The 27,731-nt window shown below is 41.9% G+C and overlaps 1 long non-coding RNA gene across 1 annotated transcript in view; it reads right to left on the bottom strand.

Moving 5' to 3' along the window:
* LOC109281702 (uncharacterized) overlaps nt 1-27,731 on the bottom strand; it is a 41,559-nt gene that overhangs the window by 1,918 nt on the left and 11,910 nt on the right. The gene's annotated exons all lie outside the window — the stretch shown is intronic.

The raw sequence follows: 27,731 nt of genomic DNA, 5'->3' as shown, positions 1-27,731 counted from the left end.
GGGAGGGAGGACATACACTATAGGTGGGGGGGGTAGAAGAATTAAGAGAGGATAGAAAATTAAGGGATTATTTGTCTCCTCCATTTTAAAATAATAATTGGTCTGAGCAGATCCGTCCCGACCTGAACTGCATGCTGTGAGGGAGGAGTGAGGAGTGAAGGAGGGTAAAAAAATATACACAGTAGCACCTACTGGCTAAAGGCGAAGGGGATTATTTAGAAGTCTTTGGAGTCTCTGGCTGTTTGCATGAACAAATCCACAGTTGGAGTGGCATAACTGGAGAGCACTGCAAATTAACATATCTCCAAGTAGTGTTAGTTTAAGGCGCTAAATGGACTTTAGAGAGGCAGGAAATCCTGGGTCATGCAAATACAAATGCAGTTGCATCAACATAAATGGGAAATATCATTTCATCTTCACATGTCCCTTACATACTTTCCATGTAAAAGTAATACTGCTCAATTTAGGATCTATACAGATTGTTTGAGTCATGGGGACTTGTCTCATGAATAGTCCATCACTACCAGGCTTTTGGATAGCATCTTCCCTCCGCATAAGATCCATGGCATAAAAGTTGACTGGGGTATACGTGGTCAATCTGAACAGCTCACATTAGGTCAGGGGCTTAGAGAAGTAAAAGCCACGATCAAATCCAGATATGAGCCAGATTTTTAAGTCCAGGGTATCAAAATGGGGCTAAAGACAAGGTCACGATTGGGATAAGCAGTGGGTCATGACAATACTGGGGGGACCTGGAATTACAGCAGACCATTAAGCTGAATATAAGCCATCAGTATGCTTTTATTGAAAAAAAGATAACAGCATAATGGGTTGCATTAACAGGAGTTGACTTAAAAGCAGACTTCAAGTGGTTCAGAGAACTCATGGGCAAGATCCCCTGGGAAGCAAGTCTGAGGGAGAAAAGAGTCCAGGAGAGCTGGTTGTACTTGAAAGAAGCTTTACTGAGAGTGCAGGAACAAACCAACCCAATGCACAGGAAGACTAGTAAGCATGGCAGAAGACCAGCTTGGCTTAACAGGGAACTCTTAAGTTAAATAAGTCATAAAAAGGAAGCTTATAAGAAGTGGAAACTTGGACAAATAAATAGGGAGGAGTATAAGGGTATTGCTTGGGCATGCAGGGATGAAGTCAGGAAAGGCAAAGCCCAATTGCAGTTGCAGCTAGTAAAGGACAGGAAGGGTAACAAGAAGAGTTTCTACAAGTATGACAGTAGCCAGAGGAGGATCAGGGAATGTATGTATCCATTACTGAATTGGAAGGCACATGCTCATCAATACCTGCTAAGCTTATTTGTTTCACTAACCTCCCAGAGCTTGTAGAAACATAACCAGATAGGTAAGTTGGAAAGAAAAGTAATTTCAGCATTTTTAGGAGGCCTATTTACTTCCTAAATTAATTTTTAAAAGGTAGAGGAAAATAACACAAATTATGTTTTGTGGATTTTTTTTACTCAAACCCCACTTGGATATTTTCTAGAGAATGGAGTATGAACAAGATAGAGAAAATGTATGTGTTATTTATTTAAACATCTATCATAAAATGAAATGAAGCCTGCAGGCAAAATTCTGTAACCCATTGTGCTCCTAAGTGGTGTTGTGGGCACTCACACATACATTGTGATTGTATTTGCCATGTACTGTAGACACATTAGTGTGGGTGGTCATGGCTACATACACATATTCCTAAGTGTAAGTCCCACAAAAATGGGGAGAGGATGAGGACAATGACCATGTACTGTTTTAGCTTCACTAGCTAAGTGGTTAGGGCAGTCACCTAAGGAGCAGGAGATTCAGGTCCTAGGACCCACTTGCTGAAGAGGTTTGAATATGTGTTTCCATAACTTCCCAGCACAGAGCACTGACCATCATTTCATTCATACCATGTGATGAAGTAGACTGTAACCTATGAAAGCTCTTGACTCTCTGAACAAGTTAGTATAAAAGGAGCCCTGACTTTCACTACACTACAGGTTAGTAATTATGAAGCCCCTTTTCTTGTCTCTTCCCCCTCGCCCCCATGAGTATCCAACAGCGATTACTTAGTTATTATTTAGTTATATTTTAGTCTATAAGGTGCATATCTACCCTGACAGCTAAATTACTATCCTTTAGTCATGATTTTTTTGTTCAACTGCATTTTTTAGACTTAACATACATACACTTACAAGTTCACAGTAGGTCCATGTATGTGACTGCACACATATACAAACTGTGTAGCCTAGTGGACACACACAATCTGGTTGTGCACACTTACACATCCTGAGTACAGGGGTAATAGAATCACAGCCTGTGCATGTGTCAAAATGTTACTTACATGTCTGGAAAAGGGTCATTTAGGTTAACAAAAGGTAACAGAATTCTCCCCTACTTTTCTTAACCTTAACTTATACAGAAGAGTGAAAGCCCAGAATCAAGATTTTGCAGATGGAAAAGCACATTATGTATAATCTCTGTTAATGAAGAGTGGGTGGGAAGTGAAAATAAAGTATATTAGATTGAAGGTATGATAGACCACAATATTTTGTAACAACAAATAAAATATATTCATGACTCAAGCAGTGATATGATCCTACAATGAATTCTGGAGGGTGTTGGGATAGAAAGCCAAAGTCATCCTCCATTTTGGAGGCAGAACTCCAGAGTGGAGTTGGCAGGCTGAAGTGATATTTAAGTTTACAGGAGGCTTTAGTTTCTGAGAGGTAAAGCCTGAATAAGAGTCACATGATTTTTTAACTACTGTTCCCACTGTTTTAATGCAAAGAATACATTTCAGTAGATCGCTGTGTCATTGCAGTTATCTATCTTCTTTCATTCCATTTGCATCAAGCTGTAAGCAGGGAGGTAGTTGTTCCAGTTCATGAAGGTTAACAAATATATATAAACACAAACGCAGAAACTAATTTATTTTAGAGAAAATATGTTCATGCCATTGATGGTTTTGGGGAGAGCAGTCTTCCCCTCCCCCCCTTTTTTTCACACAGGGAACAATTGCAGTTGACATTCAGAAATTCCCATTTAGTTAGAGATTCTGTCTTAATGGATCCAGTTGCCTCGTTTAGGAGTTGGGCCTCAGTTTTCAGAAATATGCTAATATAGCTCTTGTGCCCTTGGCTGTTTTAAACAAGGTTGACTAGTTGTGTTTAAGACATTATGTTAGACTCTGTGCTCAAACGTTGTTCCACTACAATCACAGGTAAAGTCAAAGCATTCTGGCTGGCATCTGAAAATTCCAAGAAAGCATTTCCAACGAGAACTGGAATATCCACAGCCCCTTTCCTCACTGTGTAAAATCATTCTGAAGTTGTTACACATTTACTAGGGAACATCTGGATCCACGGATAAAAGAACACAGCTGTCTCATATGATTTACGATTCCATTTCCTTGCCTATACCGGGGGCCAATCTTTTTTTGTTGTTTTTCACATGCATACACCCACCCTTTGCTCATATAATTTTGTCATTTTTCAAGTATTTTAAGATGGTTCTCACTTTCTGCCTGTCTCAATAAATCTACCCTGAATTCCTTATGATTGTTGGTGCAGTATCTGTCCAGCTAACAGATTTATTGTTTCTTGAATGGACAAATTCTAAGAACCACTTTAATAAAAATAACAATAGGAAGGTACTTGAAATTAAAGAAAAGTTTAATTTATTTTTTCTTATCTGATTTCTCACTGGAATTTTCTTTAATATTTTTATATACATCTGTAGATTAAATTAAGTAAAACCTAAACTAAAGAGTCAAATTATGTTTTCATTGGATTGCCAAACGATAATACTAATGGCCTTTGTAGCTCAAAATACTATGCAACATAATATGTAAAAATAATACTTGTGATTGCAGGAGACCAGGCTCAATGACCCATGTGATCCTTTCTATTCCTATTTTACTAAGTCTCTTATGTGATTTATTGTTTTTCCTCTGTGACTAATAAAGTGTTTTTTAAGAGTAAAAATGGTCAAAGTCAAAGGTCCAGCCAAGCTTAAAAGCTAAGTGAGCTGGCATAGGTAAGCCACACCAGTTCTGTAGTCAATACAACATTAAGGACATGATGTAGTTAGTGTCACACCCATTCTTCTTTGATACCTCAAACTACATGATGAGGTATCTTCAGAACAAATCAATAAAGGTGGATAAATATTACTGTTTTTCACTCAGAACCAAAAAAAAAAAAACTGTCTCACAAAGATTTAAAACAGGGATGCTCAACTTCTAAGCAACCAGGGGCCAAACACTGAGCAGGCCACAGCAATGAGAGCCAAGCACCCCCCATCTGGATCCCACTTGGCTGCATGGCATGCACAGACAGATCCTTTCTCCCTACCACTCCACACATATGGGCAGCTCCCCCAGCTCACTAGCTGCAGGCTCCCCACCCTTGGTGTATATGCAGGAAGCTGAAACTGAAGAGAAAGCCCAGATTCCCTGCCTGCTGTTGCAGAGGGAGTGATGGAGAGGGAGTGATGGACAGGTCATCAGTTGGACAGCCCTGATTTCAAGAAATTTCCCCAAGGTCCTGTACCTATTTGGTAGCAATAGGAGTAGTTTTTGATTTGTTTGTTTTGGGGGGGCGGGGAAGGGGGCTGCGGGGGGGGAGGTGTTTTAACCTATCTCCTCTTTTATTTATAAAGGTAGGCTACAATGGTTCCCAAGTGCCATGGTGATAGAAACAAATGGAAGATGTCTAAGTAGAAATAATAGTGGTATTCTCTGCCATTTTGCTGATGACTTGCAAAAGCTAAAAATACACCACATGACTTATGCCCTAATAGTTAATAAGAAGTACCACTCTAATGGGGATGCAGTTATGTTGACATGCAGGTGCTTTACATCAGCATGCTTATTGTCATAAGGAAAAGGGAATGACCTATATGGGAATAAGGAATATTTATATTGATACTAGCTCATTGCCTGTCAGAAATGATTGGGGGGCGGGGAGGAACTTGCTCCGCTATCCCCTTGGCCAGTACCCCACGCTGCCACCTCCAGGGAGCAGGGCAGAGGGGAGGGGGCAAGGTCAGTAGTGCTGGCGTCCCCCTCCTGCTCTGTCCCCTCCATCTCCACTGTCATGGTGGCACTCCACTGCACCACTGCCTCCTGTCCAGAATGCTCTTGGAGAACTCTGATTGGTTGTTTGAGTAACCAATCAGAGTGCTCCAAGAGCATTATGGACCCACCTTTATTATATTACAATAATTTATCGACACTAGGAGTTACACCAGTATCACTATTTCAGCTGACAAAATTATATTCCTAACTAGAATAGTTATAATAGGATAAAAAAGACTGTTCAAACCATGCCTCAGGGCTGGCAGCACTACTGGTTTTTATGTCTAAGGGACTATATATCCTACCAAAACTGAGCTGTACTTGAGAGCTCAGTTTTGAGGGGCATCTCAGAACACAGATTTATAGCTTTCCTCAGTAAGTCATATTCTGGAACCATCATTCCCTCTTAAGATCAGGAGCTTTTAGACATCTCTTAATGTAATCAGCCCTTTTTTCTGATGTAAAAGGACAAAGGCAGGGATAAAGAATTTACTTCATAGGTGTTGATATTCAACCTATTTTCATTACATATCATTTAAGTGAGTAATTATAATCAAATCTCACACATCAGGGAATAACCAAGATACAAGTCAGGAAAGCCTTCTATCCTCTTGTACCACTATACTCCATGTACAGCACTAGACAAGAGGATATATATATTTGGGGGCAAAACCCCAAACTATCTCCCTTTTATATACTGTATCTGAGGCATAAGACAATGCAGGATACAGGATGTCAGATTAGATGAACCTGCTTACTGAGCCACTAGACCATTTTACTAACTGTAGTTCCTCTAATAAGTTCTGAGTAGAAAAGAAGAGATAAGATTTTTTTTTAATTACAACTTTTCTGAAATATATTTCCAAGTTATGAGTATACATTAGTGTTCATATAGTTTCTATAACCCTGCCACTTTATATTAGATAGACCTGGAATTCATTCCTAACTTTTCCTTGATTATTTAATTACAAGTCATTGCACAACAACTACATTCCAAAGCGCCATACGCTCTTCTTCATGTCTTCAGTTGTCATGTCTTTATGCCTGCAGCAGTTCTTCATATCTGTGGTCATGTCAGTTGTTTGTCATTAGAATGTAGAAAAACATGCCTTGAGCTCAGTATTTACATCGGTAAATGTTATACTGCATCATTGGTAGAAGTGATTCAGGTTACCTGAACAGCCTTGACTTCTAATTGGAACTAAACTAAACCCCAAATTATTGTGAAATCTGGAAAATTTGGTCACAGTGTAATGTTATGATTTTGATACAATAAGGATTATTAATTTCATAGCAAATATGCAGACAGGAATAAACCCATCGCAACATTCACAAAAGATTATTGAGTTTGTTTCCTGTATGTTGGCAACAGTTAAACCGAGCATTTTCTGACCATTATCTACTGTCTAATTAAGTTGAATTTTGGTCAGCTCAACCCCATATTCTTTCCTATCGATCAACGTCACTGACACAACTGCAGCTTTCTTTTTTTCAGTGTGTTTTTCAGCTTTGAATGCCTCATAAGAGTTTCAGAGTTTTTTTCAGATTCATGGCTTCTGTGGTCTCTCGGACTGCTATGACAAATCATAATCTTACTTATGGTTAGGTGTAGTAGTAGTAGTATTGATATTTATTTATTTTTCATTATCCAGCCCCCCACTACTTCTGTCTTAATAGGCCCACAATCTACAAAAGTAATCTATCATATAAAAGGCAGGAAAATACTGAAATGACATACCTTCTGAAATGACATACTGAAATAACTTCTAATGTTCCTACAATAAGGAGATATGACAGATCTCTTGGGAGAATCTATTCAAATTCTATTCCATTTTAGACAAATTCTATTAACATTTAGGTGATCAAATTCAACTAATCCAGTGAATATTTGCTATTGCTATAAACCAAAGCCAGAACCCTAGAAACCCTAGAAACTTCTGAGCACAGTAGAAGTTCAAATCTGAATCCAAACTTTGTATGTGTTGCCATATTCTATAGTTGTCCAAACTGGAATGAGGATATAAACATCAAGGACAGGAGCTGGTTTAAAGTCAGGATAATTTGGTGTGGGGTGGGGGGATATTGTTAATATCTGCCTCCCACCCCCACCCCAAACACATACCTTTTGGATCAAATGCATCAGAAGGGGGGGGGGGGGGGAACAACACTATTCAGCTGCAGTTTTTTTAATCAGATGGCCAAAATTTTGGTGGCCAAAGTCATGATGGAATGGAGGGTGGCACTACAGTAGGTGCCCAAGAACATATTAGATGTAACAAAGGAGAGATTCACAAAAGGTTTCTTGTTCAGTGTAGATCTCTAGGGACATGACTTCTCATTTGTTTTCTTTGTCTAGTTTAGCAAAGACTAAACTATGGTGAACTGTTTTCTATATGCATGATTTAGTTTTATCTGTTAAAAACAGCTGTAGAGATCTGCATGAGGAAACTATTTTTAGTGCAGGATAATTTATATTGATTCTGAAAAACACAGAAACTATTTACATACAGAAAGATGTAAAGCACTTCTATAACACTGTAACCAATAAAATTGATTAGCTGTAACCAATCAAATCAGCTGTAACCAATAAAATTAATCTTTGAACCTCTATGAAGAATAACATTGAAACAATTCTGGATAACCCAGTCTGAATGCAATGTAGACAGAGTTTTAGGAATAAAGGGCTACATCATCAGCTGGTGCATATTAAAGCAAATTAACTCCAATGTTCTCAGCAGAGCTGCACCATTCTGCATTACCCAAAGATCTGGCCCGTGGCTGTGATATTTAATTGCTGTCTTCTGAAATGGCTACCCTAGGCAGAAATGACAATGCCTTAATAACCTCACATGAAGCTCTGTTGCACAAAACCCAATAAACAGATTTTCAAAATAAATAGGCGTATGAAAAGAGTTTGCACTGATGAAACTTGACATGATTTTAAATGTGATATTTGCCTGTGCTGACCTTTCACACAAATCTCCAGGATAAGCACTTTAAGGAACTGATTGCAGCTCAGAACATTACCCAGAGGAAATGGTACAAATGTTCCATAAGTAGTTATTGGAAAAGCTGAAATAACACATTACTCAAACCACATAAAAAAACACTCACACTGTACTATTATAGGAATATATTTTTACATAAACAAATATTCAGGTTACTTCATGTATTTTCCCCCTGATCTGTAAAAATGTATGAAGGCCCCCCCTTAATCAGTTCCTGTAAAGCACTGAAGATATGGCGGATCCCCACTTAGCATGAATGCTAATAGCCCCTTTACTAGAGGTTATCCCATGAGATTTGCTGCATATGTAAATGGGGGGGGGCAATTTTGCATTTTTTCCTATTTTGTTTTTTTAAAGCTAGATTCTGATATTGTATTTTAGTAATCTCTGAGAATGGCTGTTATAAACAAATAGAATACCTACATTATAAAACAGACAAGGCACAAGGAATTTGGTAGAAACAATCTATATGGACTTCAGTAAAGCATTTGATATGACACCATATGGGGAAGTATTAATTCAGCTGAAGAAGATGGAGATTAGCACACGAATGGTAAGGAATGAAAAGATGATTGTGCTGAAAAGGAGCTATTATGGTGGAGAGAAGAAGAATTCTTCAAGGATTGCTGTTAGGGCTGAACTTATTATTTATATTTAATATTTTAGTAAATAACGTACATGCAAAAAGGAGACTATTGATGCTGATGGCAGACAATTAGGAAACATCACCAGTGTGGAAGAGGATTAGAATAACCACTGGATGACTTTAAGGACAGGAATAAAAGAAAAAGGATGAAAATAAATATGAAAAGTTTCAAGTTCATGACCTTTAGGAACAATCACAAGTACACCAGTTAAAAAACTGGGAGGCCCTTAGTAGTTCACAAAAAAGGAGAGGGAGGACCTAGGTAAATTAGTTGGTTCAAGATGCCAAAAAACACCATTCTGGTTTAGTTTTGAAAAAGGCAAGTGTGAAAAAGGCAGTACAAATGAAGTCTGTTCAAAAGACCTGTAAAAACCTAATGTAGAATATGGTATACAGTCTGAATTCAGAAAAGTTAAATTCAGAACAGATACAGAGAAGGATCATCAGGTGATAATCATGCAAAGATGATCAGAAAGATGGAGAACCTCATTATATGAAAAGAGACTGAAAGAATTTGTAAGTGGGTCACTCAGCTTCCTGATATAGGGAAGCTGGGTTTCCAGTCTGTTTATTTTACACAGGGCAGCCTTGTCCCCACAGTAAACACAGCAAACAAAGAAACAAGCAAACCAGCCAGCGAACAAACACACACAACCTGCTGTCCTTCTTCAGACCTTAAGGGAACTTCTTTCTCGGTAACAAAGACTCCTTTTTATTTTATGTTCCCCTGCTTCTGGAGCTTTTAACCTTCTTGGTAGATCTACCCTCATGATCTAGCCATCGGTTTCATCTCGTTCCTATGCTTCTAGCCAGGTATACCATTAACTGCTGACCACAAGGGTTTTGTGAAATTTTGCTGTTTCATTAAAACGCTGTTTTGATGCATTTCAAGCTCAAAACAGAGAAATCAAAACAAAACAAAAAGCATCAAAACAGGCTTCAAAACAAAATGAGGGCACTTGAACGTTTCAAAAGTTTCAAAATGTTTCAAGTTTTGAAGCAGCCTGGTGGTGGGAAGCAAGGGAGAGCCAGGGCTGTGCTCTGAGCAGCTCCGCAGCTTCTTGCTGTTCAGCCTGGTGGGAAGTGGAGCCCTGGCTCTCCCTGCCTCCTGCTGCCGGGCTCAGCTCCATGGGGCTGGAAGAGCCAATCAGAGTGCAGCACCAGCTCTGCCCACCTCCCACTGCCAGGCTATGCTCTGATTGGCTCCGCCAGCCCCATGGAGCCTAACCCAGTGGCAGGAGGTGGAGTGCAGCCTCAGCTCTGCCCACCTCCCACCACTAGGCTGTGCTCCGTGGGGCTGGTGGAGCCAATCAGAGTGTAGCACTGGTTCTGTCCACCTCCTGCCGCCAGGCTGCGCTCCAATCAGCTCAGCTCCCATGGAGCACAGCCCGGTAGCTGGAGGTGGGCAGAGCAGTGCTATGCTTCGATCAGCTCTGCCAGCCTCATGGAGGTCAGACCAGCAGCGGGAGGCAGAGTGCAGCACCGGCTCTGTCTCCCTCCCACCACCAGGCTGTGCTTCATGGTGCTGGCAGTGCCAATCAGAACACAGCTCCTCCGAGTGAGGGCCTCCAGGTCTGTGCCTGGATGACAAGAGGCTGCCACTGCTGCCTTTGGCCAGTGGCAGCATCTGTCTTCCCCGGCACTGGATGTGGGCTGCACCCAGTGCTGCAGCAGCATAGCCTTCGGTCATCCAGTGCAGATCCGGGGGCCTGTACCCCTGGGAGGAGTCCAGCACAGCCCCACAGACCTCCTGTTTTAATACTCTCTTAAATATATATAGTGTCTGTATGTATATTGTGTATATATATCTCTATATCTATCTATCTATATATAGTGTGTGTGTGTATATGTAGTGTGTGTGTATATATATTATATATCGTGTGTGCATACACACACGATATATAATACACACGCACACGATACACACACTATCTATATTGTGTATGTGTGTATACACACACTATAGATATATAGATATATATAGATAGATATAGATATAATGTGTGTATATAGATATATATATAGATATATATAGTGTGTGTATATAGTGTGTGTATGTATGTATATATCTATCTATCTAGTTATATATATATATATATAATATATACACACACACTATATATATATGTGTATATATATACATACACACACACACTATATATATATATATATATATATATAGTGTGTGTGTGTATATATGTTCTTGGGCCTTCTGTTCCACCTGGAAGTTTTCCTTGGCAAGGGCTCCCACTAAATCTACCCTTCCCCACAATTTGAGAATATATTGTACTACATCCTATGCCTCTGTATCCTGTGTCTGCCAAGATTCTTACAATAGGTCTAATATTCCCAAGAGTTGCCTGCCATACAATAACTCAAAGGAGAAAAAGCCTGTCAATGAGTGTGGACTTCCCAAATAGCAAACAAGAGATATGGTAGAAATTTGTTTCAACTCTGGGGCTCCCCTGTTAAAAAATTTGCTTGATAACCCCTTCAAAATTCAGTTAATCTATCTGGGATGACAAATGGAGGTCTTTACTGAATGGACCTTTAATAGACCCCAAATTTATTTCAATAACCATGAATGAGTGCTTTGCCCTCATCAGTTAACTCTTTCTAGGAAATCCCCATTTAAGAGACTATATTAATAATTCCAAGGAAAACATTTGGGCCGAGGCCATGCAAATGGCCACTGTTTCCAGATACTGGATAATCTACCAGAACAAAAATAAACTGTCACCTGCTTGCACTCAGCTCTAGCTGCCAGATTAGGTCCACTCCCACCTGCTCAAATTGGGTGCTGACCAGTGCAATTTGTACTACTGGGACTCTGTGAATGGGTCTTAAACTGATCAGCTGACATTCTGGCCAGAATGGACAGTAATCTTTGATGCCTTAATAGACTCTTGGCCAGTAGGTAGTTAGTAGGTAAGTAGAGTCCTAGGGCTCTGCTGGGACCCCTTTTTGCTATTATTTTACCTGTTGTTTACTTGTATTTATTTGTGGCTTATTTATTGTTCACCTATACTGTGGAAATCCGTTTTCACCAGCAACTCTTGGCTTTCAGGCCTGAAGGATGGTCCTCATCCTCTGCACCAAGGTGCTGTCTCACTTGCAGTGGGCTTCAGGCAGGGGGGGCGGTCACTGTCCCCTGAAACAGGGCTTCACTATGCAGGGCTTCTAGGGCATCTGGCTTGGCCCTGTCTGTTTGCTCAGTAGCTCAAGCTCCGTCTGACTCCCTGGACTCAACCTTTTGCTATGGGTTGGTGGCCTGGGCCACCTCATGCAGCACTGGGCTCGGTCCTCTCCCGGACCCTGCATGCAGTGCCTCCTGCACCAAGCTCCCAGCCTCATGATGGGGTTTGGGGATCTGACCCACCCATGCACTCCAAAGAACCTGCTCTGTGCACCAGCCTGTGCATCATGTCTCTGCCCACACACCAAAGGTTGCACACCCAGGCTGCCTCACGCAGCTCCCAGGGTATGGACGCCATATACCGTGCTGCACACTGAGAACCTAGCCACTGGAGCCATCTGCCATTTCCTGCTGATGGGAGTCTTCAGGGACACTTCCGAGCTACTGCTTCACCCTGCTGAGCAGCTCTCCTCAGGTCTTCTAAGCCCTGCTCTTCTCTCTTCTCTGTCCTGGATGTGCCTCCCTTGTGCTAGGCATGCAGCTCCTTTTATACTCTTCAGGGCTTTGCCCCTGAAGTCTTCCAGACATGACAGTGTTTCAGTCTACAATCAGGTCCAGGGGGAAACTCCTTTCCCCCTCCCCTCAGAAAAGGGGTGTGACTTAACTCCTCTTGCTGCCTCCTGATTGGTGGATGTGCTCCACCTATCAAAACAGAAAAATCTCAAAGACTCAACCCAAGCTCCAAAAGGCAAGCCTGCTACACATGCATAGATAGAACCAGCAAGCAAGTGAATAGACAGTGTGTGCTTGGAGGGGAAGGGGGAAATCGGACCTTGGCAGGCTTTTTGCGGGGGGAGGGAATATGGCCAGCCCCCAGCTGGCACCAAAGGGTCAAGCTCCGCCCCCCCCCGCAGGCTCCATGGCAGGGAAGGAGGAGGAGAGCACTGCCTCCCCCAGCAACTCTGTGAAAGCCCGGCCCAGCCTGGGCTCAGGGAGCCAGGAGCAAACCAGGCGCACAGCTCCTGTGGCCCCAGCCTGAGCTGCAGCCAGCTAGGAAGGCCCCTGCCCCTGTGGCCCAGCCTGGCCTCTCCAAGCTCACCCTCAGAAGTGCCCACAGACCAGCCTGGCTCAGCCCCACAGCCCAAGGCAAGGTGAGTGGATGGTGGGGCCATACCTGCCAGCATGTGACCATGTCCCTGCCCTTGGAGTGGCAAGGGGTGGGGGGGAACCCTGACAAGGGCAGCAGCCCCTGTCATGGGGTCCTGGGGAGCACAAGCCTCTTCCTGGTGTGGGGGGGATGAGAGGGGGGTGTACTGCAGGCAGGAGCAGAGCAGGAACAGCTGCCACAGCCAATGCAGGGTGAGCAGTGGCAGCAGTCCAGCATTGGGGTTAGACTCCACCCCTAACCCCAATGCCCATCACCAATAAAGCACTCTCTTCCCTGTGCAACTATGCACAGTGTAGATTCATAGATCTACACTATGAATCTACACTGTGCATAGTTGCACAGGGAAGAGAGTGCTTTATGCACAGTGTAGTTTGTGAACTCTTAAGGAAGGAACACTGGGGTGGAGGCACCTATGGCATGGATCTCAGAGAGAGGCACCCAGCCTCTGGCCACATCATCATGAGTGTAGACACTACAGTGAGGCTCAAGAACTGGGGGCTTGGCTGGGGGTGAGGGCGGCTGCTGTCCAGCCTGCCCAATTTGCTTCCCTCTCCTCTACCATGGGGCTGGGGCCACTCAACAAAGTTATGCCCTACCTTCCACTTCCTTGCATGTTGAGCAGGGGGAGGAACTCAGGGGGCAGGAGGAAATCTCACCCAGGCAAGGCAGGGAGGGGAGGAGCAGGAAGGGGAAGAGGGTCCCCCCCTGAAGATTTGCACCCAAGTCAGCATCTACATATGCGCTAATTTGCATTAATGTGGTTAATCTAGTACCTGTAGGTATAGGTACTAGCAAACCATACATTGGACTAATTTACTGTGCAATAAGTACCATGCACATATAGACATTGTTGCTTTACTGTGCATTGTTAGTCTAATGCACAGCAAAGCATCTTGTGCAGATGTGCCTGCTGGGTAGCTAATAAAGTCATGAACCCTTGTACCCTGCCATAAATTGTTCATGTGTACATACCATAGAGCAAGTGCTATCAGATCTGTCTGCCAGATGGATAAGCTGCTGCACAGAGAGGTTAAAGTGGCTTACTTAATGTAAGAGAGACTCAGCAGCAGAATCCAGAAGTCATGATTCCCTGATCTCTATCCTAGCCACTGGACCATACACCTTACTCATAAAAATTCAAATTGTTGATTTTATAGCTCAGATCCAGACACCCTGGTTTTATGAAACAGGTCTGAGTGCCAGGGAGACATTTTATTATAGTAACAACAGGGACATATATAAGAAGTTAAAATCCTCCACATTCATGGGCTAATATTACAGAGAATCAGCCTAATCAACATGCAGAATAAATGGGCTTAGACTCATGTAAGAAAAGTGTCGGAGACCAATGTAATTTCCATGACCAGCTTTACTTATTAAGATATTATTCCATTCTAGTTAATGTGTGTGTGTGTGTGTGTTTGCTATAGATTAAGCAAACAAGTAAGTAAAAACTTTGCCAGCAGAGATACGTGAAATGAAACAGTAGAGAAAACAATGTAAAGTATCAAAAAGGGACAGGCAAGCAGTGTCATTTTTTCCCTATGAATTTTATTTCATTCTTTATTTATTTGCTTTCACTTCTCCTTTTCCCTCTTACTATTTTTTACCTTGCTCACTAGATGTTTATCTATGCCCAGAGGCAGCATTGGAGCTGTGATTCCATCATGAGATACCCATTTATCCACCTCCTGCCAGTGCTTCCCTTCAGCTGCAACAAAAGCCAACTCCTGGTGCACTTTCAATAGTCAAATAGTTTCCTCTTCCCAGAGGGCACTCCCGTTACAGCAGATCAGGTCAATAAAGCTTAAGGGGATGTGAATTGTGTATGAGATAAAACATAATAAAGATTGTATCCCCAAACATTTTACACAATCAAATGAACACCAAAAAGATACAGTAACCGACATAAATAATTCATAAGAGTAGACGAAAAAGTTGGCCTGTTTATGTGTTTTTGGATGGAATTTAAAAAGAGATGAATAAATTCATACAATTTAAGACCAAAAGAAGCTATTATCTAGTCTGATCTCCTGTATTGCATTGGCCACTAAATATCACCTAGTTGCCCCATACTGAATCAACTAGCTTGTGTTTTGTGTTTGGCTAGAGTATATTTTTCAGAAGGTAATTCAATCTTGATTTGCAGACACCAAGGGTTAAATAATTTCCCTTGATAGTTTTGTTCAAGGTTAAATTGAATAAAAATATTGTTTAAAAAGTCTATGGCACCTATAGACATGTGGGGAGCCTGCTCCTATGTGCTGGAAATCGCATGTGTTGGAGCAGACTCAATTAATTGAGTTTGCTGGAGCACAGAAATTGATGCGTTCTGGCAGCCTTCCACATCACGTGCATCAGCGTTTCTGAGTGTTCCTGCACTTACAAAATGGCCGCAGGGCACTTTTTGAAATAAACACATTCAATGAGTTTTAGTTCAAACCGCCCCACTGCCGTTCTTCAGGGCGGGGACACTAATACACGGGGCATGTGGGTGCTTTTAATTAGCACAGCTGCTAATTAAAACACCTCGTGCCACATCCCAGAGCAGGTGCAAAAATGCCCATAGTTTCCCACATGAACATATCTTAATTTGTCTTCTGGCTACTTGGTTTTGCTCTGCCCTTTTTGCTAGAATAAAGAGTCCTTCAATACCCAGTCCTAAAGGACTGTAATCAAGACACCTCTGAGTCTGAGTCTTCTCTTCCTTGATTCATCTCTTTAAGTGTTTTATCTCTCAAACATTTTCTCTAGGCCTCAAATTAATTTTTGTGACACTTTTTCCATACTTTCTCCAAATTGGCAATATCCTTTAAAAAAACAGTTAACTGAACTAATTCTGCCTTAACCTCACTGATTCTGTATGCAGAGGTAAAAAACATCCCTTTATTTGTACTCACAACTCAGCTGTCTACACAGCTATGAATTGTATTGGCCTTTTTGCCACAGGATTACACTGGCAATTTATGCTGTGTTGCTTGTGACCACTAAATCCTCTTTAGATTTGCTGTTTTCAAGGATGCAGTAGATCAGAATGCTGTAGGCATGGTCCATACTCCCTCCTTTTAGATGGGTAATTTAGCATACAGTTGCATTAAAATAATTTTTCTTGTCTGCTTACAGACATGGGGAAAAAAGAAACAAACAGTGCTCTAAGCTTGGTGTGCTCCAGCACTGAGTGCAGTGCATGCCAAGAAGAGGCATCATGTTAGTTTGACCCGGATCACACAACATCTACATAGGTCAGGAGCTTCAGTGGGGCGTTTTGGTGCTATTATCTAATAGTTGTGGGGCCGGGTTACAAGCTGGTGCTGAGTGTGGAGGTGGGGGAGAAAGCAGCCCCTCCCCTCTCCATGCCTGGCACCCCACACTGCAGCTGCTCGCACCCTGCCTGGGGCTGCCTGTGCCTGCTCCAGACAGCCCCACGTGGGCTGCAAGTACCTGCAGTGCAGGGGCATGGGGTGGGTGAGGGGCTGCTTTTCTCTGCTCAGGGAAGGAGCCCAGGGAAAAGCTGAACTTGGAGGGGAAGCGGCCCCTCCCCCACCCCATGCCCGGTGGCCCATGCTGCAGGCGTTCGCAGCCCGCACGGGGCTGTCTGGAGTGAGCACAGGCAGCCCCATATGGGCTACAAGCAGCTGCAGCGCGGGGCACTTGGCATGGGTAGGGAGGGACCGCTTCCCCCCCCCCCATGCTTCTTCCTTGCCCAGGGTCCCCCACCCCCATTTACCTGAGCTTCCCACACCACCGGGGCAGCCATGTGCTCCCAGCCCAGAAACCCCAGATAGGGCTTCCGGCTGGGGGGGCGGGCAGGCCCTGCTGTTGTTGGAACCCACTGGGTTTCCCCTGGGTCCTACTGCCTTTGGTTCCTGTAATTTTTGACAGGAACCAAGGGCAGAGAAATATGAATTTTCCAATTTTTTTTTAGGGGCCCCGCAGGCCGGATAGAACAGCCTCGCAGGCCAGATGCAGCCTGCAGGCCATATTTTGCCCACCCCTGCCTTATCTTGTTGCTTCCTGTAGCTGGTTCACAGCACACAGACTTACACCGACTCACTTTAAAATGGTTGACACAGTTAAAATGGTTACTTAGCATAAGAAAATGGCTGGCTTAGATATCATTCTGCCTTGGGGTTAGCAGCTTGCTAGGCCACAGGTAAAGCCTTCATTCAGCTGCAAATCCAATGCTCCCCAAAAATCCAAATAGTGTTACCCTAACCATAACATATCACAGATTTTTTACATTATACAAGTAACCTGTGCCAAAGCCCTTAGTGACCAATAGGTTGATGAATTTCCATTCCCATGCTCTTCTTTTAAAGGTGCTGGGGCCTAGACCTATGAGGCAAGAACTGTGAGGTCTAGGGAAAATGTTCTGTTTCCTATGTACTAGTGTCTTTCGCTTATCTTTTTCCAGTGCTTGTTCATTCTGGCACATAGTTTTTGTCTGGTTGCATGCACAGAGTTTCCATGAGGTTATTTGGTGCACTGGATGAGGTATACTACATTCTGGGATAAACATGTTCATGATCCATAGATTCTGATGGTTTTGTTGCAGGGAGTGTTGATTTTTGTGGCAGCAGGAATGTGTTGAAAAGTCTTGCATTTGTTGTTAAGGCAGGACTAGGTCCCACTGGAGCCTACTGATCAGCCAGTGATTTACTTCTGATGAGTTAGACAAGGTTTGAAGGCCAGGAGCAGGAGTTCTGGAAACATATTTCTCAAGTCCTAGTCTTTTTTAATCCTCATCCATTCTCATGAAATGGTAACCCAAAATATTATTTAACTAGAACTATGAACAAAAATTAAACTTTTTTTTAGAATGAACAATTCACTAAGTCTGCAGTTCACACTGTTTTCAAACTAACTATTACTTCCAAAAACATTTCCTAACTGTCTTAACTAAATATTGCATTCCTCACAAAGCAGCATTGATGTACTGTGGTGCACACAAGCAAATTGCTTACAATATTCTCATCGTTTTCTGGTTTTGTGGTTATCTGTCCTTGTACAAAAAGCACAATGTCCACTCATGATTGCAGAAGGTTCTACTGGAGTGTGTTGTAGCAATTTGTAATTTGTCATACTAGACAATGTATCTGGTCATATTGGACAAACTCTGGCAATTAGCTCATGTTCTGAATACACATAGCCTGGAAATATAATATAATTATTAATGACTACAACTAATAGCAAGGGCATAGGTTCCTATGTTGGTTGGCATTATCAAGAGACTGCTATTTTTGTAGCATGACTTTATTTATTTTTTTCTTCTTATACTGATTGGCAGTAAAGCCCAACTGTTAATAAACATGGTGTCAAATACAATGCCTTTCCCATTGCTTTAGGGGGAAAAGTCAAAAGACAGATGGAAAAATCAAGTGGCTGAATGGTGTTTCTGTCATAATTAAGTTCCATACAGACATGACTATGTGTCCATAATAATCGACAGTCTGTTTAGACATTTAGCAAACTAACAGTCAAATATGCTTCTCAGGGTGTGATTTTTTTTTTCCTTGAGGCTTGCTGAAACTAGGCTTGAATTTAAATTCATTTAGCAGGCAGTTAATAAAACATGTTCCTCCCCACTCCCCCCAAAGCAAAAATGTATGTCTTGCTGTCCTTCAGAATATGTCAAAGGCTGCCAAGTTAATACACTGAAAGGACATTTGAACAGAAAGGAGTGAGAGATTTTGTACTGCTCATAAAGGTTCAGTTATATATATGAAATATATCATCCTCCCCCACATATTACCATCACACAATCAGAACTATTTTGAAGTTTAAAAAGGTATATTAAATATTTTATTTTATTTTTATGTTTTATTGCCTAGTAATCCCAGTCATAGGCAACACATAGGGGAGGTACAGGGGGGCATATGTTCCCCCCCCCCCCTTAGATTGGCTGCCACCAAAGCTGCTGCTGGCTTCTGCAGGTGCTTACCACTTGCCCCCCGCCCCCACCACTGACACCATCAGCCATGGCTGTGGGCAGTCCCTGCTCACCAGTCACCACCATGGTACCCCCCCCCCCCCCAAGTCTCAGGAGGCACCAGTCATTCATGATCCCAGTGACAAAATATAGGAAGAAATGCTAGAGAACATTCCAGAAAATTCAATTAAACTCCTTCTCCAAACCTGTTTATTTCTACTCATATTTATTGATTTCATTTTGAAGTCTAGGTAGAATCCACAGTACTGTCCAGATGGGACTCCTGCAGGGACACAGACCCTAGAGCCCCTCTCCTGCAGCATCCCCAACCAGGCAGTGAAGAACCACTGCCTGGCTGGGGCAGCTACAGAGAGATCCTGGACTGCTTCCCCTGCAGTGCTGCAACATGAGGATGGTGAGGTTGAGGGGACAGAAACCCTCCTTCCTCCATCCCCCATGCCAGACTGTGTGCAGGGATGGGATCATAGGCTGTCAGTGACTTGGGTCAGTGATAGCCAGGGGGATGGAGCCAGCTGAGGTTCAGGCAGAGCAAATGAGTTCTGCCGAGGGCTAGAGTACAGCCCTGTGCAATGCCATCTGGGATGGCAGTGATTAAGCTCTAAGTTAACCCTCAAAGTGCTCTACCAGAAAATGCTTTAGATTAATACATATCCATTCATGGTTAATGTAGAGTGGAATCTGCCATTTTTAAAGCACTTTATGTTCCAGTAATGTCTGTTCTGTTATAGCTGTAAAGCACTTTCTGTGCACTTGGGCTTAGTGCAGTCAAAAAGCCCAAGGCTGAATCAATTAAATCTCTGCTAGCAGGTCTAAGCTTCATAGATTGAACTAATAAGCAAATGAACAGGCATTCACTTCTGACTCCAGAAATGCAGTCACATGCCTGCAGTGGCCCATGCCAGAAGCCATGGTCTCTAGAGCCTGCCTCCTTTCTCAGCTGGAGCAGACAGCTTGGGCCAAAGCTAGCCTGCCCCCTCTGCAAGGAGTTACGGGAGAGGTGCAAAACCTCCTGGAACACTGGGAGACTGCAAGTTAACTTGAATTTGGAGGGGATCTGGGACAGAAGTTCAATAAACTGATTTAACTTAAATCAGTTATGTCTGATACTACATCCACCTTAAACCAGTTTCAGCCATTTTGAAAGCAGTTTACGTGAACAGATTTTCTGTTATATTACAGATTTGAACCAGTTTCTGATCACTTATACTGGTTTATGTGTAATATCTGTACCTGGCTTTAAAGAGTAACATCTATACCTAGTATTTTTGTCAGGCATGCCACAAATCAAGTCCCCTGCCCTCCCTGAGTACCACTCCAGTCCCTTCCCCTGGCAAAGCTGCTGCTCTGCTTTCTGCTCTTTTCTCCATCTTCTGTCCCTGCCTCCCTCCTTAATCTACCACATGTTGCATATAGAGGCTGCTCCTGTCCCAGGTTAGTTTAGGTGAATGTTTTATTAGGTAATGATTATGATGAAGTGAGTGTTGCCACCCTTGTATGTTGGAAGCACGAAGGACAGAAAGCCGTCAACAGGTAGAATTAGACCTGTTAGAATAGTATCATTATTAGGTAATGATATTAAAACAGTCAGAAGATATGAAGACATACAAAAAACTAGAATTCTTGGTTCAAAATGATACCTTTTATTAGACCAACTGGGAAATCACAAGAAAATTGTCCTTTTCTGTATGCTTTCGGGATCCAAGTCCCTTCATCAGGTTCTGGGAAAAGTATAGATGGTTAAAGATGGTAAAAATAACCCATAGGAAGGAAATAAACTTTATTTATGCACAGAGGGAGCTGAAGATGGAAGGCTGTCCATCTGGGATTTTTTATCTCCTGCCATCTGACACCTCCAGGGAAGGAATTCTACCTGATCAACACATCAAAGGGCTATTCAACACAGCTCACAAAGACACTCTCCTGGACCCAAAGGCACAGCCTTCCATCTTCAGCTCCCTCTGTGCAAAAATATAGTTTATTTCCTAACTATGGGGACTTTTTACCATCTTGTACCATCTGTACTTATCCCACAGCCAGATGAAGGGACTTGGATCCCGAAAGCTTGCAGAAAAGGACAATTTTCTTGTGATTTCCCAGTTGGTCTAATAAAAGGTATCATTTTGGAACCAAGAGTTCTAGTTTTTTGTAAGTCTTCTTGTCTCGGACCAACATGAATACCAAGTACACCCCGAGAAGATACGAAGGGAACTTATGTGACAGAGAAGAAGTAAGTAGATGAGTTGGTTTCTTTTTGCAACTGTATGTACAGAGGAAGTGTGAGTGAATGTGCCTTGTGGGAATGCATAATCACGTTTGTGTTTTTGTGCCAGAATGGATATATGTATTTGAATCTGTTGTGTAGGAAGGGGAAGGAATGTAAGATGAGGAGTAGGCGTAGCTAGCAGAACTACTGACGACATAAAATTTCTTCAAAATATGCTGTTCTGTCAAGGCCAAAACATTTTGGAGGAGGCATCTCAATTTCAACAAAGTTTTAAAGAGGTACTGTTTTAAGTCCAGCATTCTTTGGTTAAGTCTAATAAAATCAAGGGGAAAAGAGAGAGAAATAAAAAATCTGAGGGTTTTTTTTTCTAAATCTAAAAGCAGCTTTTTTTACACTATTTTTTTTCTCTCAAAGTATTGGGAAGATTACATTTTATTTCAGCTACAGAATGAAAACGAATTTAAAACTACCGAATGTTGTCACACACAGCAAACTATTGTCTTCTAGACAACTCTAGTTATAGGTGTCATTGCATTTGTGTGTCTAAGTACAAGGGAAAATGAGACATTATAACAAATTCCTTTGCTCAAGGAAGGATTAAGTTTAAAAAAAAAAAAAAAAAAAACCTGAACAAGGTTACACAGTAAAAACCTAGAAAATTTAATAGAAAGTCACCATTTGCTTTCTGAAAAGAAGAGATACAAGCAGCCTAGAGGCTCCAGGTGCAGTGAATCAAACCAAGCCTCCCTTGCATTCCAGCCACATCTTTTATTGCATGAATATCAAAGACACGTCTCAGTAACACTTTGCAACAAGTGGCTGATCATTACAAATTCCTCTGGTATTCACTGTATAGTAATAACAATCATGATGACCTAATTTACCTTTACATATGGCATTATTTACTGTGCTGGAAAGGTCTGGTCACTACTACTGAGGTGCTTAGGACTATGAAGTAGCACCTGCAACATTATGTTCTAGGCTAAGGATTTTTGTGGTAAATCAATCACAAAATTGCACTGGTCTGAAACATGACATGTTGAGACTTAACTTGGATGCCAACAATATTTTTTCAAGGTTTTTATTTCAGTCCCTGGGATTATTTCAGACCAATAAAGGAGCGATAAGTTTTGCACTTTCAAACCCTTTTTGTGCTCCTAAGGAAAGTATTTTAATATTAAAATTATTAGTATTATAAATGTACGGTGTATGATATGGCTCAAGTAGAAAAGAGCTATTCTGCATAAGCAGGTTGTTACTTCAGTTTCTTCTATCCACCAAAACATTTCAGTGCATTCTTAACATTTCTATGCATTCTTAACAAGTAGAAAAAGTATTTACAAGAGCTGTACAGATTAAATACCTGTGGATAACTGATGAAATATTATAAAATTAGCAGAAATTAAACTGGTCCCTTACTTGTCACTCGCAGCCAGAAAAACAGCTAGTATACAATAAAATGAAAGGGAAAGGAAGCATGAGATTTGGTAGTTTCTAGCACTGAAATGAGGGGTAAAAGAAAAGATTCTCTTAATGTTATAACTATAGTAGTGGTTTCTGAGTCATGGCTCCCGGAGTATGCTTCTACCCCGGCTATCAGCTTGTCTTATCATGCTGACTTTTGTCCCCCATTTATTCATTTTTTAAATGAGTACAGAATATTTTCTGTACTTACATCTCAGTGAAGTTTGAATACTATTGGGAAGACACTTTGAGAAACTCAGATCAAAGATGCTATATGTAAATTATTAGTTATTAATCATTGATTATGATGGTTTTTGCCTGGCTTTGGCTGGTAACAAATGAAGCAGATTTACCTGTGCATTTTGACTTCTTTGTGTTATTTTGATGACAGAAAGAAGACATAAAGTAAAGTTTATGGCTGCTTTATGACATTGAAACAACACAAGTAGCCAGGAAGTATACATGAATTTGGTTTACTGACTTTGGATCTTCAGATCTTATCTAGTTAAGAAATATCAGGGAATATTCCTGCTTAGAGGTCAGCATCTGTGAAGAATAAGCAGAATGCAAAGCTGAGAGATAAATCAAACTATTACATAAAGGAGAATTGAGGCTTATTTACATTAAGCTCCATTTACATTGCTGTGAGCTGGTTAAAGTCAGGCAGAAGGTATGGCTGAGTGGTAAATTAGAGATCATCTGGTTCAGAGAAGTGTGAACTTTCATTGGCAAAAACCTACTTCATCTGATATTTTATGGATTCATAGATTGCTAGGGGCTGAAGGGAACCTTGTAGATCATCAGATCCAGCACCCCTGCTCTAGGCAGGAAGACAACTGGGGTCAAGTGACCCTAGCGAGGTGACTGTCCAGTCTCCTCTTGAAAACCCTCAGGGTAGATGACTGCATCACCTCTGGAGGGAGTTTATTTCACAGTCTGGACATCCTGACTGTGAAGGAATGTTTCCTGGTATTAAGCCTGAAGCGGCCTTCCAGGAGTTTATATCCATTGGTCCTGGTCTTCCCCAGAGGTGCCCTAGTGAGCAGTTGTTCACCAAACCCCTGATGCACTCCTCTGATATAACATTAAGCCACTATCAAATTCCTTCTTAACCTTCTCTTCTTTAGGCTAAAGAGGCCCAGGTCCCTCAGCCTTTCCTCATGCAGCTTGCTTTGCAAGTCCCTGATCATACGGGTTGCTCTTTTCTGGACCCTCTCAAGTTTTTCTATGTCCTTATTGAAGTGTGGCACCTAGAACTGGACACAGTACTCCAACTATAGTCTCACCAGTCCTGAGTACAGTGGGAGCATCACTTCCTTAGTTTTACACGAGATGCATCGGTTGATGCATGCCAGGGCGTTGTTTGCCCTGCTGGCCACTGCATCACACTGACGGCTTATGTTCATGTGATGGTCAATCATTACCCCTAGGTCCCTTTCAGCTGTGATGCAAGTCAGGCTGTCACCTCTGAGCCTGTATGTATGTTGAGGATTATTTGCGCACCTTACACTTGGAAGTGTTAAAATTCATCTGGTTCCAGTCTGCCCAACTCTCGAGCCTGCCTAGGTCCGCCTGTAGCTGCAGCCTATCTTCTGGCATGGCCACACTGCCCCATAACTTGGTGTCATCTGTGAATTTGGCCAGTGAGCTTTTCACACCCCCATCCAGATCACTGATAAAGATGTTGAAAATATCTTGAGATGCTTTACTGTACACATAGCTTAAAATAAACATAAACATCACTAACAATTGCGCTAGCATTTCTTATTGGGATACTAAATCTATCAGCCTCTGATTCACTTACTTAAGGAAATTGAGAGGTAACAAATAATATATATATATATTTTAATTGGAGGTTGGTCAAGACCAATAAACATTCCAAAATGTTCCAAATGAATATTCAGAAAATTGGAAATGGGAGTGTGGCTGTTGCAAATCAAGATTTGTAGCTTGCTACTAGGTCCATCACTGTGTAACTGGCATATAAAATCATTTTTACATTTTTATGCAACATACAGTTACATTGTGGAATTCACAGGCTAGTAGCTTAGCAAGTTTCTTGAAAGTATTCCATATTTATAAGAATCTAAAGTACCCCTAGAAAATTATTTCAGGGCTTAAAAATCTTCATAGGTATGGCATAAGTTTATTACCAGTGGGATAAGAAATCCACGTGTTCCCAACATTGTGGTATTGCACAATACTTTGCACTATTGAAATTAACAAGTTTTAATGAAATATCTGTTTTTTACCACTTGAATGTTGTGGCCTTTGCCTTCTTATTAGACATAGAAATTGCTATGTAACTTCTGAATTCCCTTTATAGAATGTTTGACACGCATGCAGACTTTGGAGGGCAACCTATGCTAATTTTTTTATTATAACTGGCACAGAACTAAAAAAGGAAACATTTTCAATGCAACTGGCACAAACACTCATTGTTTTATCACTGTAACAAATGCAAGTCAGAAAACCCTGCAGGCTTGTGAAGTTTTGTTGTTTTTTTTCCCCAGAATATAAGTGTAGTGGTGATGGTTCATTAATTGACACAAAAATAAAGCTTACCCTGTAGAGTCAGAATGATGATGATCTGATGACTGGCCTCTTTTTACCAGGAACCCAAAAAGTGTGTGAGATGCATCAGCTTACTGTAGTAAATAATATATTTATGAAGTGTATATAGGCCTATTAAAAATTACAATAAACTTACTTTAAAACATGCATTATCCTGCTAAAGTTACTAAAATCTGTCATGTCAGGACACATATAAAAGGGTTTGTTTATAGATATCCAAGAGGCCATGAAAAAAGAAGTTGTGAGAAGGATTAAGAAAAATACAAATGTAAACTAAATACTGGGGACAATTTTGTGAAAATGAGCTGTATTAAGCCATACATTTTTTTCCTCAAGGAAATCGGAGAATGTTCATTATCAGAATAATTTAAAATTACATTGGGCAAAATACTGGAAAATTTACTGTCAAGAGTAAATCTGAACTGACAGTGGAGAATGAATTAAATTGCTCAACAGTATATTTTTTTTCCCTCCACTTATAATTTCACTGATTTTGGGGATAGTCAATCTCTATTTCTAGCAGGTCCTTATAAGGTCAGCTTTAAAGGCAAATAGGGTAAGACAACTGATTTGAGTACAATGCAGTATAATATAATAAAAACTAACCAGAAACATCATGTAAAAATTGACCCAAACCCTTAGTTGGACATTCCAATTACTTCTTTAATTATTTTTTTAAATAAAAAAAATAAGCATTAAGGTGCCATAGCTAAGAGGAAGAGATGCTGAGTCATTGTGGTGGGTGACTCCCTCCTGAGAGGCACAAAGGGATCCATCTGTTGCCTAGATGCCATGGCATAGGAGGTAAGCTGCCTGTGTGGAGCCCAGATCTGGGATGTTACTGCAGAGGATTCCCAGCCTCATCTGGCCCTCTAACTACTATCCCATGGTCCTCACTCATGTGGCCACAAATGATGTGGCCAGGAGTAGTCTGAGCTGTATCATGAGTGACTACAGGGCTCTGGAGGCCAGTCCTAGGAAGAAGGGGGCACAGGTGGTCTTCTCGTCGATCCTCCTGGTCAGCGGTCGTGGTCAATATCGCAACACCTGCATCAGAGAAGTCAACCTGTGACTCCAGTGTTGGTGTCATCATGCAGGTTTTGGATTCTTTGACCACAATCCACACTTCCACGAAAGGGGCATCCTGGGATGTGATGGCCTTCATCTCTCTTCAAAAGGTAAGAGTGTATTCTCTTATAGGTTGGCTGATCTCCTACACAGGTCTTTAAACTAGGTTCATCAGGAGATGGGAATGCAGATGACAGAGAACCTAGGATCAACGAACCACAATTCATGCACTGGAACAGCTTATATAAGTATTAAGGAGCCTGATGGGCATCAGAAAAGAGGGAAACAAAGGGCACCCATCAGGGGCTCAAGTATCTCTATACTAATGATAGGAGCGTGGGGGACAAGCAGGAGGAACTAACACTCCTGCTTGCAAACAAGAACCTTGACTTAGTTAGGCTAACTGAAACCTGGTTGGACCCTACCCATGACTGGGCAGTAAGCATTGAGGGCTATAGGCTGTGCAGACACGATAGAGTAGGGAAAAAAGGTGGGGGTGGGGGAGCGGTTGCTCTCTATGTTAAAGAGCAATATACATCTTCCACAATCAAGATGGGATCAGAGGAGGGGAAAATTGAAGTATTGTGGGTCAGAATACAAGGGGGTCAGGGGGAAAAGGACTTGGTAGTGGGGGTTTACTACAGGCCACCACATCAGGAGGATGAGCTGGACCTGGGATTCTCCAGACAGCTCTCAGAGGCCATATGGTCAAGGGACATGGTTGTCATGGGTTACCTGAACTACCCTGATATCTGCTAGGATGAGGAGTCAGCTAGATCCAACCATTCATGTAGGTTCTTAACCTACATACAGGACCTTCACCTAACACAGGAGGTTTATGGTCCCATTAGGGGAAACATCTTACTGGACTTGGTGCTGCCTACAGGGGATGACCTGGTGGGGGATCTACAGATACAAGGTGCCCTGGGGGACAGTGACCATCACTTGATTGAATTCACTATCTGGCATAAGGTGGAAAAGATAACTAGAAGGGCATAAATGCTAGACTTCAGAAAGGCTAACTTCAGTGTGCTCAGAAGATTAATAAGTGAGGCACTGAAGAACAGGAGCATTGGTGAGATGGGAGTTCAGGAAGGGTGGTCATTCCTAAAGGAAACAATCCTATGGGTGCAGAAGGAGACAATCCCATTGCACAGGAAAGGGGTAAAGGGGGCCAAGAAACCTTCTTGGCTGAACAGGGAAATCCAGGAAAGCCTAGAGGCAAAACAGAAGCCATATAGGCTGTGGAAGCAAGGGGCAGCTACTAAGGCAAAGTATATCTACTTGGCCCACACTTGCAGAGAGGCAGTTAGAAAGGCCAAAGCAGAAATGGAACTTAGGCTGGTAAGAAAAATTAAAGACAACAAAAAGTCCTTCTCAGGTATACAGGGAGTAAAAAGAAGGCACAGGGTAGCATAGGACC

The sequence above is a fragment of the Alligator mississippiensis genome, chromosome 2 (genome assembly GCF_030867095.1).
Source record: "Alligator mississippiensis isolate rAllMis1 chromosome 2, rAllMis1, whole genome shotgun sequence".
Classification (NCBI taxonomy): Eukaryota; Metazoa; Chordata; order Crocodylia; family Alligatoridae; genus Alligator; species Alligator mississippiensis.
Note: the sequence above shows the minus strand (reverse complement) of the source record. Positions and strands in the feature narration are given on the sequence as shown.